The sequence below is a fragment of the Erythrolamprus reginae genome, unplaced genomic scaffold, assembly GCF_031021105.1.
Source record: "Erythrolamprus reginae isolate rEryReg1 unplaced genomic scaffold, rEryReg1.hap1 scaffold_266, whole genome shotgun sequence".
Classification (NCBI taxonomy): Eukaryota; Metazoa; Chordata; class Lepidosauria; order Squamata; family Dipsadidae; genus Erythrolamprus; species Erythrolamprus reginae.
In genome coordinates this window covers 47252-59429 of record NW_027248633.1, presented here as the reverse complement: position 1 = coordinate 59429, position 12178 = coordinate 47252, and the positions used below count along the sequence as shown (strand labels likewise).

The window sequence follows — 12178 nt, the reverse complement described above, 5'->3', positions numbered from 1 at the left end:
ACAGCCTTTTTCTAATGCTAGATCTGGCTGTTGATTTATACAAGATCTTATAGTTTTCTAGCTTTGGAGACTAAGGGATGGAACAAGTGCTGACAGATTTTCCATGGAAGAGACAACACTTGTTGGCCACATCGGAAGAAGAAAGAAGCGTGAAAGAAGAAACAAGAAGGTCCAAGACTGTTGGCCTTCAGCTGTTACGTCATCTTCTATGCTGTGAGGTAAGTTTGGCTGAGTCTTACAGTCCCCCAAGATTTTAGGATGTATTGATCAGAGATAGTAGTGGATATCAATAGATATATTGATAATAGATAGCAAAACTCCAGTGATAACTAAAGTAACCTTTATTTATTTTTTTAATCCCAAAGGCATGCACCACACCAACTTAGAAGATAGAAGATTCAATTGTCAGCCAGCAGTGTTGAGGGTAGAAATAGAAGAACAAATGGAAAGAAAGAATGAATGACATCTTCACTTCACCAATCAAATCAGAAGTGACCTATGGATAATAGATTTCATACCATTCTGGCCTGGCATAAATTTAGCCCTGGCAATGGTTCTTAGAACCAGTATGAAATTCTCTATGGCTCTTTTTAATGCTTGATCTGGCCAATAAGTGATAATAGATTTTATACTTATTTTGCCTGGCATAACTTAGCCCTGCGAAAGGTTCTTAGAACCTGAAAGAAAACCCCTATGGTCATTTTGAATGATAGGTGGGGCCAGTAAATAATATATTTTATATCTTTTTTGCCTGGCATAATTTAGCCCTGGCAATAGTTCTTAGAACCAAAATGAAAACCTCAATGGGCCTTTTTAATGTGAAGTGTGGCCATTGATCAATTTTAGATTTCATAGATTTCTGCCTGGCATAATTTAGCCCTGGCAATGGTTCTTAAAACCATAAAGCAAACCTCAACAGCCTTTTTCTAATGCTAGATCTGGCTGTTGATTTATACAAGATCTTATAGTTTTCTAGCTTTGGAGACTAAGGGATGGAACAAGTGCTGACAAATTTTCCATGGAAGAGACAACACTTGTTGGCCACATCGGAAGAAGAAAGAAGCGTGAAAGAAGAAACAAGAAGGCCCAAGACTGTTGGCCTTCAGCTGTTACGTCATCTTCTATGCTGTGAGGTAAGTTTGGCTGAGTCTTACAGTCCCCCAAGATTTTAGGATGTATTGATCAGAGATAGTAATGGATATCAATAGATATATTGATAATAGATAGCAAAACTCCAGTGATAACTAAAGTAACCTTTATTTATTTTTTTAATCCCAAAGGCATGCACCACACCAACTTAGAAGACAGAAGATTCAATTGTCAGCCAGCAGTGTTGAGGGTAGAAATAGAATAACAAATGGAAAGAAAGAATGAATTACATCTTCACTTCACCAATCAAATCAGAAGTGACCTATAGATAATAGATTTCATACCATTCTGGCCTGGCATAAATTTAGCCCTGCCAATGGTTCTTAGAACCAGTATGAAATTCTCTATGGCTCTTTTTAATGCTTGATCTGGCCAATAAGTGATAATAGATTTTATACTTATTTTGCCTGGCATAACGTAGCCCTGCAAAAGGTTCTTAGAACCTGAAAGAAAACCCCTATGGTCATTTTGAATGATAGGTGGGGCCAGTAAATAATATATTTTATATCTTTTTTGCCTGGCATAATTTAGCCCTGGAAATAGTTCTTAGAACCAGAAAGAAAACCCCTATGGCCATTTTTAACTTGAGGTGTTGCCATTGATCAATTTTAGATTTCATAGATTTCTGCCTGGCATAATTTAGCCCTGGCAATGGTTCTTAGAACCAGTATGAAATTCTCTATGGCTCTTTTTAATGCTTGATGTGGCCAATAAGTGATAATAGATTTTATACTTATTTTGCCTGGCATAACTTAGCCCTGCGAAAGGTTCTTAGAACCTGAAAGAAAACCCCTATGGTCATTTTGAATGATAGGTGGGGCCAGTAAATAATATATTTTATATCTTTTTTGCCTGGCATAATTTAGCCCTGGCAATAGTTCTTAGAACCAAAATGAAAACCTCAATGGGCCTTTTTAATGTGAAGTGTGGCCATTGATCAATTTTAGATTTCATAGATTTCTGCCTGGCATAATTTAGCCCTGGCAATGGTTCTTAAAACCATAAAGCAAACCTCAACAGCCTTTTTCTAATGCTAGATCTGGCTGTTGATTTATACAAGATCTTATAGTTTTCTAGCTTTGGAGACTAAGGGATGGAACAAGTGCTGACAAATTTTCCATGGAAGAGACAACACTTGTTGGCCACATCGGAAGAAGAAAGAAGCGTGAAAGAAGAAACAAGAAGGCCCAAGACTGTTGGCCTTCAGCTGTTACGTCATCTTCTATGCTGTGAGGTAAGTTTGGCTGAGTCTTACAGTCCCCCAAGATTTTAGGATGTATTGATCAGAGATAGTAATGGATATCAATAGATATATTGATAATAGATAGCAAAACTCCAGTGATAACTAAAGTAACCTTTATTTATTTTTTTAATCCCAAAGGCATGCACCACACCAACTTAGAAGACAGAAGATTCAATTGTCAGCCAGCAGTGTTGAGGGTAGAAATAGAATAACAAATGGAAAGAAAGAATGAATTACATCTTCACTTCACCAATCAAATCAGAAGTGACCTATAGATAATAGATTTCATACCATTCTGGCCTGGCATAAATTTAGCCCTGCCAATGGTTCTTAGAACCAGTATGAAATTCTCTATGGCTCTTTTTAATGCTTGATCTGGCCAATAAGTGATAATAGATTTTATACTTATTTTGCCTGGCATAACGTAGCCCTGCAAAAGGTTCTTAGAACCTGAAAGAAAACCCCTATGGTCATTTTGAATGATAGGTGGGGCCAGTAAATAATATATTTTATATCTTTTTTGCCTGGCATAATTTAGCCCTGGAAATAGTTCTTAGAACCAGAAAGAAAACCCCTATGGCCATTTTTAACTTGAGGTGTTGCCATTGATCAATTTTAGATTTCATAGATTTCTGCCTGGCATAATTTAGCCCTGGCAATGGTTCTTAGAACCAGTATGAAATTCTCTATGGCTCTTTTTAATGCTTGATGTGGCCATTAAGTGATAATAGATTTTATACTTATTTTGCCTGGCATAACTTAGCCCTGCGAAAGGTTCTTAGAACCTGAAAGAAAACCCCTATGGTCATTTTGAATGATAGGTGGGGCAGTAAATAATATATTTTATATCTTTTTTGCCTGGTATAATTTAGCCCTGGCAATAGTTCTTAGAACCAGAAAGAAAACCTCAATGGGCCTTTTTAATGTGAAGTGTGGCCATTGATCAATTTTAGATTTCATAGATTTCTGCCTGGCATAATTTAGCCCTGGCAATGGTTCTTAAAACCATAAAGCAAACATCAACAGCCTTTTTCTAATGCTAGATCTGGCTGTTGATTTATACAAGATCTTATAGTTTTCTAGCTTTGGAGACTAAGGGATGGAATAAGTGCTGACAAATTTTCCATGGAAGAGACAACACTTGTTGGCCACATCGGAAGAAGAAAGAAGCGTGAAAGAAGAAACAAGAAGGCCCAAGACTGTTGGCCTTCAGCTGTTACGTCATCTTCTATGCTTTGAGGTAAGTTTGGCTGAGTCTTACAGTCCCCCAAGATTTTAGGATGCATTGATAATAGATAGTAGTGGATATCAATAGATATATTGCTAATAGATAGCAAAACTCCAGTGATAACTAAAGTAACCTTTATTTATTTTTTTAATCCCAAAGGCATGCACCACACCAACTTAGAAGACAGAAGATTCAATTGTCAGCCAGCAGTGTTGAGGGTAGAAATAGAATAACAAATGGAAAGAAAGAATGAATGACATCTTCACTTCACCAATCAAATCAGAAGTGACCTATAGATAATAGATTTCATACCATTCTGGCCTGGCATAAATTTAGCCCTGGCAATGGTTCTTAGAACCAGTATGAAATTCTCTATGGCTCTTTTTAATGCTTGATGTGGCCAATAAGTGATAATAGATTTTATACTTATTTTGCCTGGCATAACTTAGCCCTGCAAAAGGTTCTTAGAACCAGAAAGAAAATCCCTATTGCCATTTTTAATGATAGGCGGGGCCAGTAAATAATATAATTTATATCTTTTTTGCCTGGTATAATTTAGCCCTGGCAATAGTTCTTAGAACCAAAATAAAAACCTCAATGGGCCTTTTTAATGTGAAGTGTGGCCATTGATCAATTTTAGATTTCATAGATTTCTGCCTGGCATAATTTAGCCCTGGCAACAGTTCTTAGAACCAGAAAGAAAACCCCTATGGCTCTTTTTAGTTCTAGGTTTTATACTTAATTTTTCTGGCATAACGTAGCCCTGGCAATGGTTCTTAGAACCAGAGTGAAAACCTCAATGCCCCTGTTTAATTCTAGGTGGGGCCAGTAATTAATAATATATATTACGGTATACCTTTTTTGCCTGTCATAATTTAGCCCTGGCAATGGTTCTTAGAACCGAAAAGAAAACCCCACTGGCCATTTTTAATGCTAGGTGTGGCCGGTGATGTGTAGAAGATTTTAGAACTCCTGAGATCGTGTGGTGGAAGAAGTCCATGCCCCCTGCCAAATGTTCTTGGAAAGAGACAGGGCAGCCTCTCTGCTGTTAGGTAAGTTGAGTTGAGTCTTGTATTCGTTTGGGCATAATGGAGAGGGGTGTTGGTTTTCCACTAACGGCTAGCCCCTTTTGCCAAGGCAAGCAAGGGTAACCCTGCTTCTGAAGTCATAGTCTATTCACTATGACAATCGTTAATTGTTGTACCTTATGAATCTTGACAAATGTATCTTTTTTTAATATACACTGAGAGCATCTGCACCAAAGACAAATTCCTTGTGTGTCCAATCATTCTGTTCTTTCCTATTCTGTTTTTAAGGGTAATATTGCAGTAACGTTTATTTTTTATCTCAAGGGCGTGTGGTACAATGTCTTAGAAGAGAGAAGACTGAATTGCCCGCCTCCAGTGTTGAGAAGAGAAGAAGGAAGAGAAAGCAAGAATGGACATGATCTTCGCCAAGAATGCAGCTCACCCATTCAATCAAAACTGACCTGTATGAAAATCAATGGAATTGTAAGCCAGTGTTTCCCAACCTTGGCGACTTGAAGATATCTGGACTTCAACTCCCAGAATTCCCCAGCCAGCATTCACTGGCTGGGGAATTCTGGGAGTTGAAGTCCAAATATCTTCAAGTTGCCAAGGTTGGGAAACACTGTTGTAAGCCGTTAACGCACCACACTACACATTTTAATGCTGTTGATAGGTAATATAATTTCTAGTTTTCTTGCCTAGCATAGTTTTATCTGTTGTTTTTAGAAAAAAAAGGTCAAGTATTCTTTTTAAATGTGTTTGATGATGTATGTAAGATTCAATGGTTTTCTTGCCCCTTGGCTAATAGACCAGGCAATGGTTCTTAAAACCAAGAAGAATCTCTATGGCCCTCTCTAATGCTAGGTGTGGTCAGAGATTCTTAAAGTAGTAATTAGTTATTTGGTATGGGATTCGAATTTGAGAACGCCCCCAAAGCATCCTACATAACAACATAGACATGGAAATGATAGGGAGTTGATGGGGTGCATTGCTTGGGAGAAAGGCTGCACTGTTCCTTAATTCCATCTGCCCTCACACCCCCACGCATGACGGTGAAAATGCCATGGCACCCCTGGGTGAAGGAGGCCTTCCAGTCCCTGAGCGAGCGATGGGGATGAATCACACTGGAAGGGTCCAGAGAGCTCAGAGAGAAGGCTCTCCCAGTCCCTGAGGATCCCAAATGGTCCCTGAGCGAGCGATGGGGGTGAATCACACTGGGAGGGTCCAGAGCGCTCAGAGAGAAGGCTCTCCCAGTCCCTGAGGATCCCAAATGGTCCCTGAGCGAGCGATGGGGGTGAATCACACTGGGAGGGTCCAGAGAGCTCAGAGAGAAGGCTCTCCCGGTCCCTGAGGATCCCAAATGGTCCCTGAGCGAGCGATGGGGGTGAATCACACTCGGAGGGTCCAGAGCGCTCAGAGAGAAGGCTCTCCCGGTCCCTGAGGATCCCAAATGGTCCCTGAGCGAGCGATGGGGGTGAATCACACTGGAAGGGTCCAGAGACTCAGAGAGAAGGCTCTCCCAGTCCCTGAGGATCCCAAAAGGTCCCTGAGCGAGCGATGGGGGTGAATCACACTGGAAGAGTCCAGAGCGCTCAGAGAGAAGGCTCTCCCAGTCCCTGAGGATCCCAAAAGGTCCCTGAGCGAGCGATGGGGGTGAATCACACTGGGAGGGTCCAGAGCGCTCAGAGAGAAGGCTCTCCCGGTCCCTGAGGATCCCAAATGGTCCCTGAGCGAGCGATGGGGGTGAATCACACTGGAAGGGTCCAGAGACTCAGAGAGAAGGCTCTCCCAGTCCCTGAGGATCCCAAAAGGTCCCTGAGCGAGCGATGGGGGTGAATCACACTGGGAGGGTCCAGAGCACTCAGAGAGAAGGCTCTCCCAGTCCCTGAGGATCCCAAAAGGTCCCTGAGCGAGCGATGGGGGTGAATCACACTGGGAGGGTCCAGAGCGCTCAGAGAGAAGGCTCTCCCGGTCCCTGAGGATCCCAAATGGTCCCTGAGCGAGCGATGGGGGTGAATCACACTGGAAGAGTCCAGAGCGCTCAGAGAGAAGGCTCTCCCGGTCCCTGAGGATCCCAAATGGTCCCAGAGCGAGCGATGGGGGTGAATCACACTGGAAGAGTCCAGAGCGCTCAGAGAGAAGGCTCTCCCAGTCCCTGAGGATCCCAAATGGTCCCTGAGCGAGCGATGGGGGTGAATCACACTGGGAGGGTCCAGAGCGCTCAGAGAGAAGGCTCTCCCAGTCCCTGAGGATCCCAAATGGTCCCTGAGCGAGCGATGGGGGTGAATCACACTGGGAGGGTCCAGAGCGCTCAGAGAGAAGGCTCTCCCAGTCCCTGAGGATCCCAAATGGTCCCTGAGCGAGCGATGGGGGTGAATCACACTGGGAGGGTCCAGAGCGCTCAGAGAGAAGGCTCTCCCAGTCCCTGAGGATCCCAAAAGGTCCCTGAGCGAGCGATGGGGGTGAATCACACTGGAAGAGTCCAGAGCGCTCAGAGAGAAGGCTCTCCCAGTCCCTGAGGATCCCAAAAGGTCCCTGAGCGAGCGATGGGGGTGAATCACACTGGGAGGGTCCAGAGCGCTCAGAGAGAAGGCTCTCCCGGTCCCTGAGGATCCCAAATGGTCCCTGAGCGAGCGATGGGGGTGAATCACACTGGAAGGGTCCAGAGACTCAGAGAGAAGGCTCTCCCAGTCCCTGAGGATCCCAAAAGGTCCCTGAGCGAGCGATGGGGGTGAATCACACTGGGAGGGTCCAGAGCACTCAGAGAGAAGGCTCTCCCAGTCCCTGAGGATCCCAAAAGGTCCCTGAGCGAGCGATGGGGGTGAATCACACTGGGAGGGTCCAGAGCGCTCAGAGAGAAGGCTCTCCCGGTCCCTGAGGATCCCAAATGGTCCCTGAGCGAGCGATGGGGGTGAATCACACTGGAAGAGTCCAGAGCGCTCAGAGAGAAGGCTCTCCCGGTCCCTGAGGATCCCAAATGGTCCCAGAGCGAGCGATGGGGGTGAATCACACTGGAAGAGTCCAGAGCGCTCAGAGAGAAGGCTCTCCCAGTCCCTGAGGATCCCAAATGGTCCCTGAGCGAGCGATGGGGGTGAATCACACTGGGAGGGTCCAGAGCGCTCAGAGAGAAGGCTCTCCCAGTCCCTGAGGATCCCAAATGGTCCCTGAGCGAGCGATGGGGGTGAATCACACTGGGAGGGTCCAGAGCGCTCAGAGAGAAGGCTCTCCCAGTCCCTGAGGATCCCAAATGGTCCCTGAGCGAGCGATGGGGGTGAATCACACTGGGAGGGTCCAGAGCGCTCAGAGAGAAGGCTCTCCCGGTCCCTGAGGATCCCAAATGGTCCCTGAGCGAGCGATGGGGGTGAATCACACTGGAAGGGTCCAGAGCGCTCAGAGAGAAGGCTCTCCCGGTCCCTGAGGATCCCAAATGGTCTCAAACTGGAAGGATCCTTTTGGCTCACCAGTCCTACTCATTCAGATTCTTAGAAATACGTCCAGTAGCAGCCAAATCTGTTAGGTAGGTAGATATGTAGATATGTAAATAGGTAGGTAGATGGATGGGTAGGCAGGCAGGCAGGCAGGCAGGCAGGCAGGCAGGCAGGCAGGCAGGCAGGCAGGCAGGCAGGCAGGCAGGCAGGCAGGCAGGCAGGCAGGCAGGCAGGCAGGCAGGCAGGCAGGCAGGCAGGCAGATATCGGCCCTTTTTAATTCTAGCTGTGGCCGTTGAAATCATGAGTAGATTTCTTGCCTGGCTTAATGTTGGTTCTTAGAACCAGAAAACATCTGAATGGCCCTTTTTAACGTTAAGTGTGCCATTGATTTAGAATAGATTTTATAGTTTTCTGCCTGGCATAAATTTAGCCATGGCAATTGTTCTTGGAACCAGGGGTGAAAACACCTGAAAGGCTCTTTTTAATGTTAGGTGATAAATGTATCAGTTATTGATTTATAACTGATTTAACAGTTATTGATAAAAGCTTTTCTAGTTTTCCAACTTAGAATAATTTTAGCCTGGGCTGTGTTTGAAGATGTATGTTGTTTTGACTGGTAAATGTTAATCATGACACACACTATGTGGCCCTCACCTCAAGAATTGTGGTTTCTTTTGTCACACATATTTGTCATCTTTATTCCTGGAAGTATCTGTAAATGGTGATTGATGCCTGGTAATATTCTGTTTGACATGTACTTTTTGGAATGCAGCTGAATTTTACTTACACTATTGTTAAGTAGCTGTGATGCTTATGGTAGACGAGATATCGCCTATTTTTAATTCCTGCAGTTCCTTAATATCCTTTCATATCATCTCTTCACCAAGAGATACCTGTTGTGATATTAAAATTTTGAACATTAAAGTTGTGTTTTCTTTCTTCTGACAGCTGTGGTTTTTTTACATCTCACCTTTTTTTAAAAAAAATCAAAAATCAAAAATGTAAAATGTATTTTTTTAAAATAGTTTTTATTAAGTTTCTTTTAAAAAAAAACATATATATATATAAAAAGACAATACAATACAAAAATGCAAAAACAACAAAAATAACAACAGCAAAAAATTCAGAATAATATGTAAACTTATACTTTAAGAGGAAGAAAAATAAATCATTCTCCCCGAGCCTTTGGAGAGGGGCGGCATACAAATCTAATACATTATTATTATTATTACAATTATCAAAATCTATACAATAAAATTTATATAAAATATTTTCATTTTCTGGCTTGAATATTCGGTGTCCTTTTACTTGTCTTGGTTATTGTAACCTTATATATAAATAACTATTTTCTTACCATCTTATGTTAAATCTGTATTAAATATTTAATATCCTAAAATACTTACTTTATATATACTGTATATATTACATAAATATATAATAAATTTAATTGTATTGTTCAAAATTCCTTTTTAAAGTGTTAAATTATTATATATATTGTAATTTTAATTTTCTTTCCTTTTTGTAAACCATAAAAAATTCCAAATTTTGTAATAGTCGGTGTCTTCCTTATTTCTTAATTTTAACACACACACACACACACAGAGAGAGAGAGCTGGCACAGCAGGCCACTGAAGCTGACTGTGGATCTGTAGGTCAGCGGTTCAAATCTCATCCCCGGCTCAAGGTTGACTCAGCCTTCCATCCTTCTGAGGTGGGTCAAATGACTGAAGTTAGTTGGGAGAAAGATCAGAAGCAATGTGAGAAAATGTTATTTTACTGAAAGAGTAGTAGTAGATGCTTGGAACAAACTTCCAGCAGACGTGGTTGGTAAATCCACAGAAACTGAATTTAAACATGCCTGGGATAAACATGGATCCATCCTAAGATAAAATACAGGAAATAGTATAAGGGCAGACTAGATGGATCATGAGGTCTTTTTCTGCCGTCAGTCTTCTATGTTTCTATATTTTTTACAGTCTGCACCAGGGAAGGGTTACATATTTTTGTGTCGAATCATATGTATATGGTGCAGAGCTGAAGGGATTGGATACTGTAGCCTAGAGGATAATTCTCTGCCTTACAAGGCAAAGGTTGCAGGTTCAAGTCCTAGTGGGTATGGCTAGCTGATGAGGCCAAAATAAGGCCGAAATAGATCTATCCTAGTCTCCCTTAATTTTCAAATTCAGCAAAAAACATGTGAATATATATTTGCTGAATTTATATATATATAAATGACGGTCTTGGTATATTCGGGTTTCTACCCATGTAGGATTTGGAAATTTCTGGTGACGTTTCGACAAGGTCCCACTCATCATCTTCAGGCTGGTGCTTCTGTCCTTGTTTTAGGGTGAACACAGCGATACCTGAGCTGCCTTCCTTCTATAAATACTGGTGATTGGGTGTGGTTTGATGGCTCAGCAATTGCCTGCTGTGTAGAAACTTCCTGGTGAGTCAGTGGGGTAGCACCTGGGGTCGTTGATGCAGCTGAGGTATGCTGATTAGTTAATGGTTGTAGATTAGGCGTGATATCCTGAGTAGTTGGAACTTGCAGGCTACTTGATTGTTTTGCAATGTGTGTTCTGAGTCTGGTTTCTATGGCTGGGATACTTTTGAGGGCTGGTTTCCAGATGTCTGGTAAGCGGGAGGTATCATCCCGCTTGTTCATATTTTGGGGATGTATATATCTCCACTAAATATATATCTCCACTAAAACTCTCATTGTGTATTGGACAAAAAAAATTAAAATAAAATTGCTGGGGGAAATATGCTGACTCTGTAAACTGCTTGAGAGGGCTGTAAAACACTGTGAAGTGATATATAAGTCTAAATGCTGAATGCTATTTGTACAAAATGATTTTGACAGGCTATCCTTGTTCAAGGCCTGAATCTTGAATATTCATCCAAAACTTGAAACCTTGAACAATTTGGGAGCAAAACGTTCAGATCCTCTCTCAGTTCCTTTTTTCTTTTTCCTGAGCTAGAAATCGCAATGTTTTGTAGCAGTCCTGCTTTGTGCGTACAATGCATAAACAGGAGTGCAAAACACAATATATATAACACATCAAAGGGACCCAGACATCAAGCTCTTAGTTGATCGTACAAAATGTAATGCCAATTTTGTAAAAGCTCTGAGCAAACCCCAGAAGCCTTCATTTATACTCACTTAAATTGATCAATGCCTCAACTGACTGCATCAAAACGAACCCTTGCATGCTTCATGTATTTAAATCTTCCCAACTAAGACAAAAGTTGTGATGAATCTGGATTTATCGCATTTGGCGTGTAGCACCTTTGAGTTGAAAGAACTGCATTGGTCTTCTCAAGCAGGGGTCTCCAACCTTGACAACTTTAAGAACTTGTGGACTTCAACTCCCAGAATTCCTCAGCTGGGAATTGAAGTCCACAAGTCTTAAAGTTGCCAAGGTTGAAGACCCCTGTTCTAAAAGTTCTGGCGGTCTGTCCGAATGTTTATTTATTTTATTTTATTTATTTATTTATTTTGTCCAATACATAATACACATTGAAGAGAAAGATAGGTAATAATATAAGTAAAGAAAAGAATAGAAGAAAAGATATAAATGTATAGGTGAACATATTTGCAAGGAAGAAAAGATAAATGAGATAAGGAGAGACAATTGGACAGGGGACGGAAGGCACACTGGTGCACTTATGCACGCCCCTTACTGACCTCTAAGGAACCTGGAGAGGTCAATCGTGGATAGTCTAAGGGAAAAATGTTTGGGGTTAGGGGTTGACACTACTGAGTCAGGTAATGAGTTCCATGCTTCGACAACTCGGTTGCTGAAGTCAAATTTTTTACAGTCAAGTTTGGAGCGGTTAATATTAAGTTTGAAGTGCTCTTGTGTTGTTGCGAGTGAAGCTGAAATAGTCATTGACAGGTAGAACGTTGCAGCATATGATCTTGTGGGCAATACTTAGATCGTGTTCTAAGCTTTCTAGACCTAGGATTGATAGTCTGCTTTCGTAGGGTATTCTGTTTCGAGTGGAGGAGTGAAGGGCTCTTCTGGTGAAGTATCTTTGGACATTTTCAAGGGTGTTGATGTCCGAGATGTGGTATGGGTTCCAGACAGATGAACTGTA

General features: G+C 42.1%; 1 long non-coding RNA gene across 1 annotated transcript; it reads left to right on the top strand.

The window, feature by feature from the left end:
* The first annotated feature begins 372 nt into the window (after positions 1–372).
* On the top strand, positions 373–5132 carry LOC139156079 (uncharacterized). The gene is made up of 5 exons (XR_011557210.1): positions 373–1133; positions 1281–2383; positions 2531–3632; positions 3780–4672; positions 4973–5132. It is a non-coding gene; the product is annotated as an uncharacterized lncRNA (long non-coding RNA).
* Positions 5133–12178: the final 7046 nt, after the last annotated feature.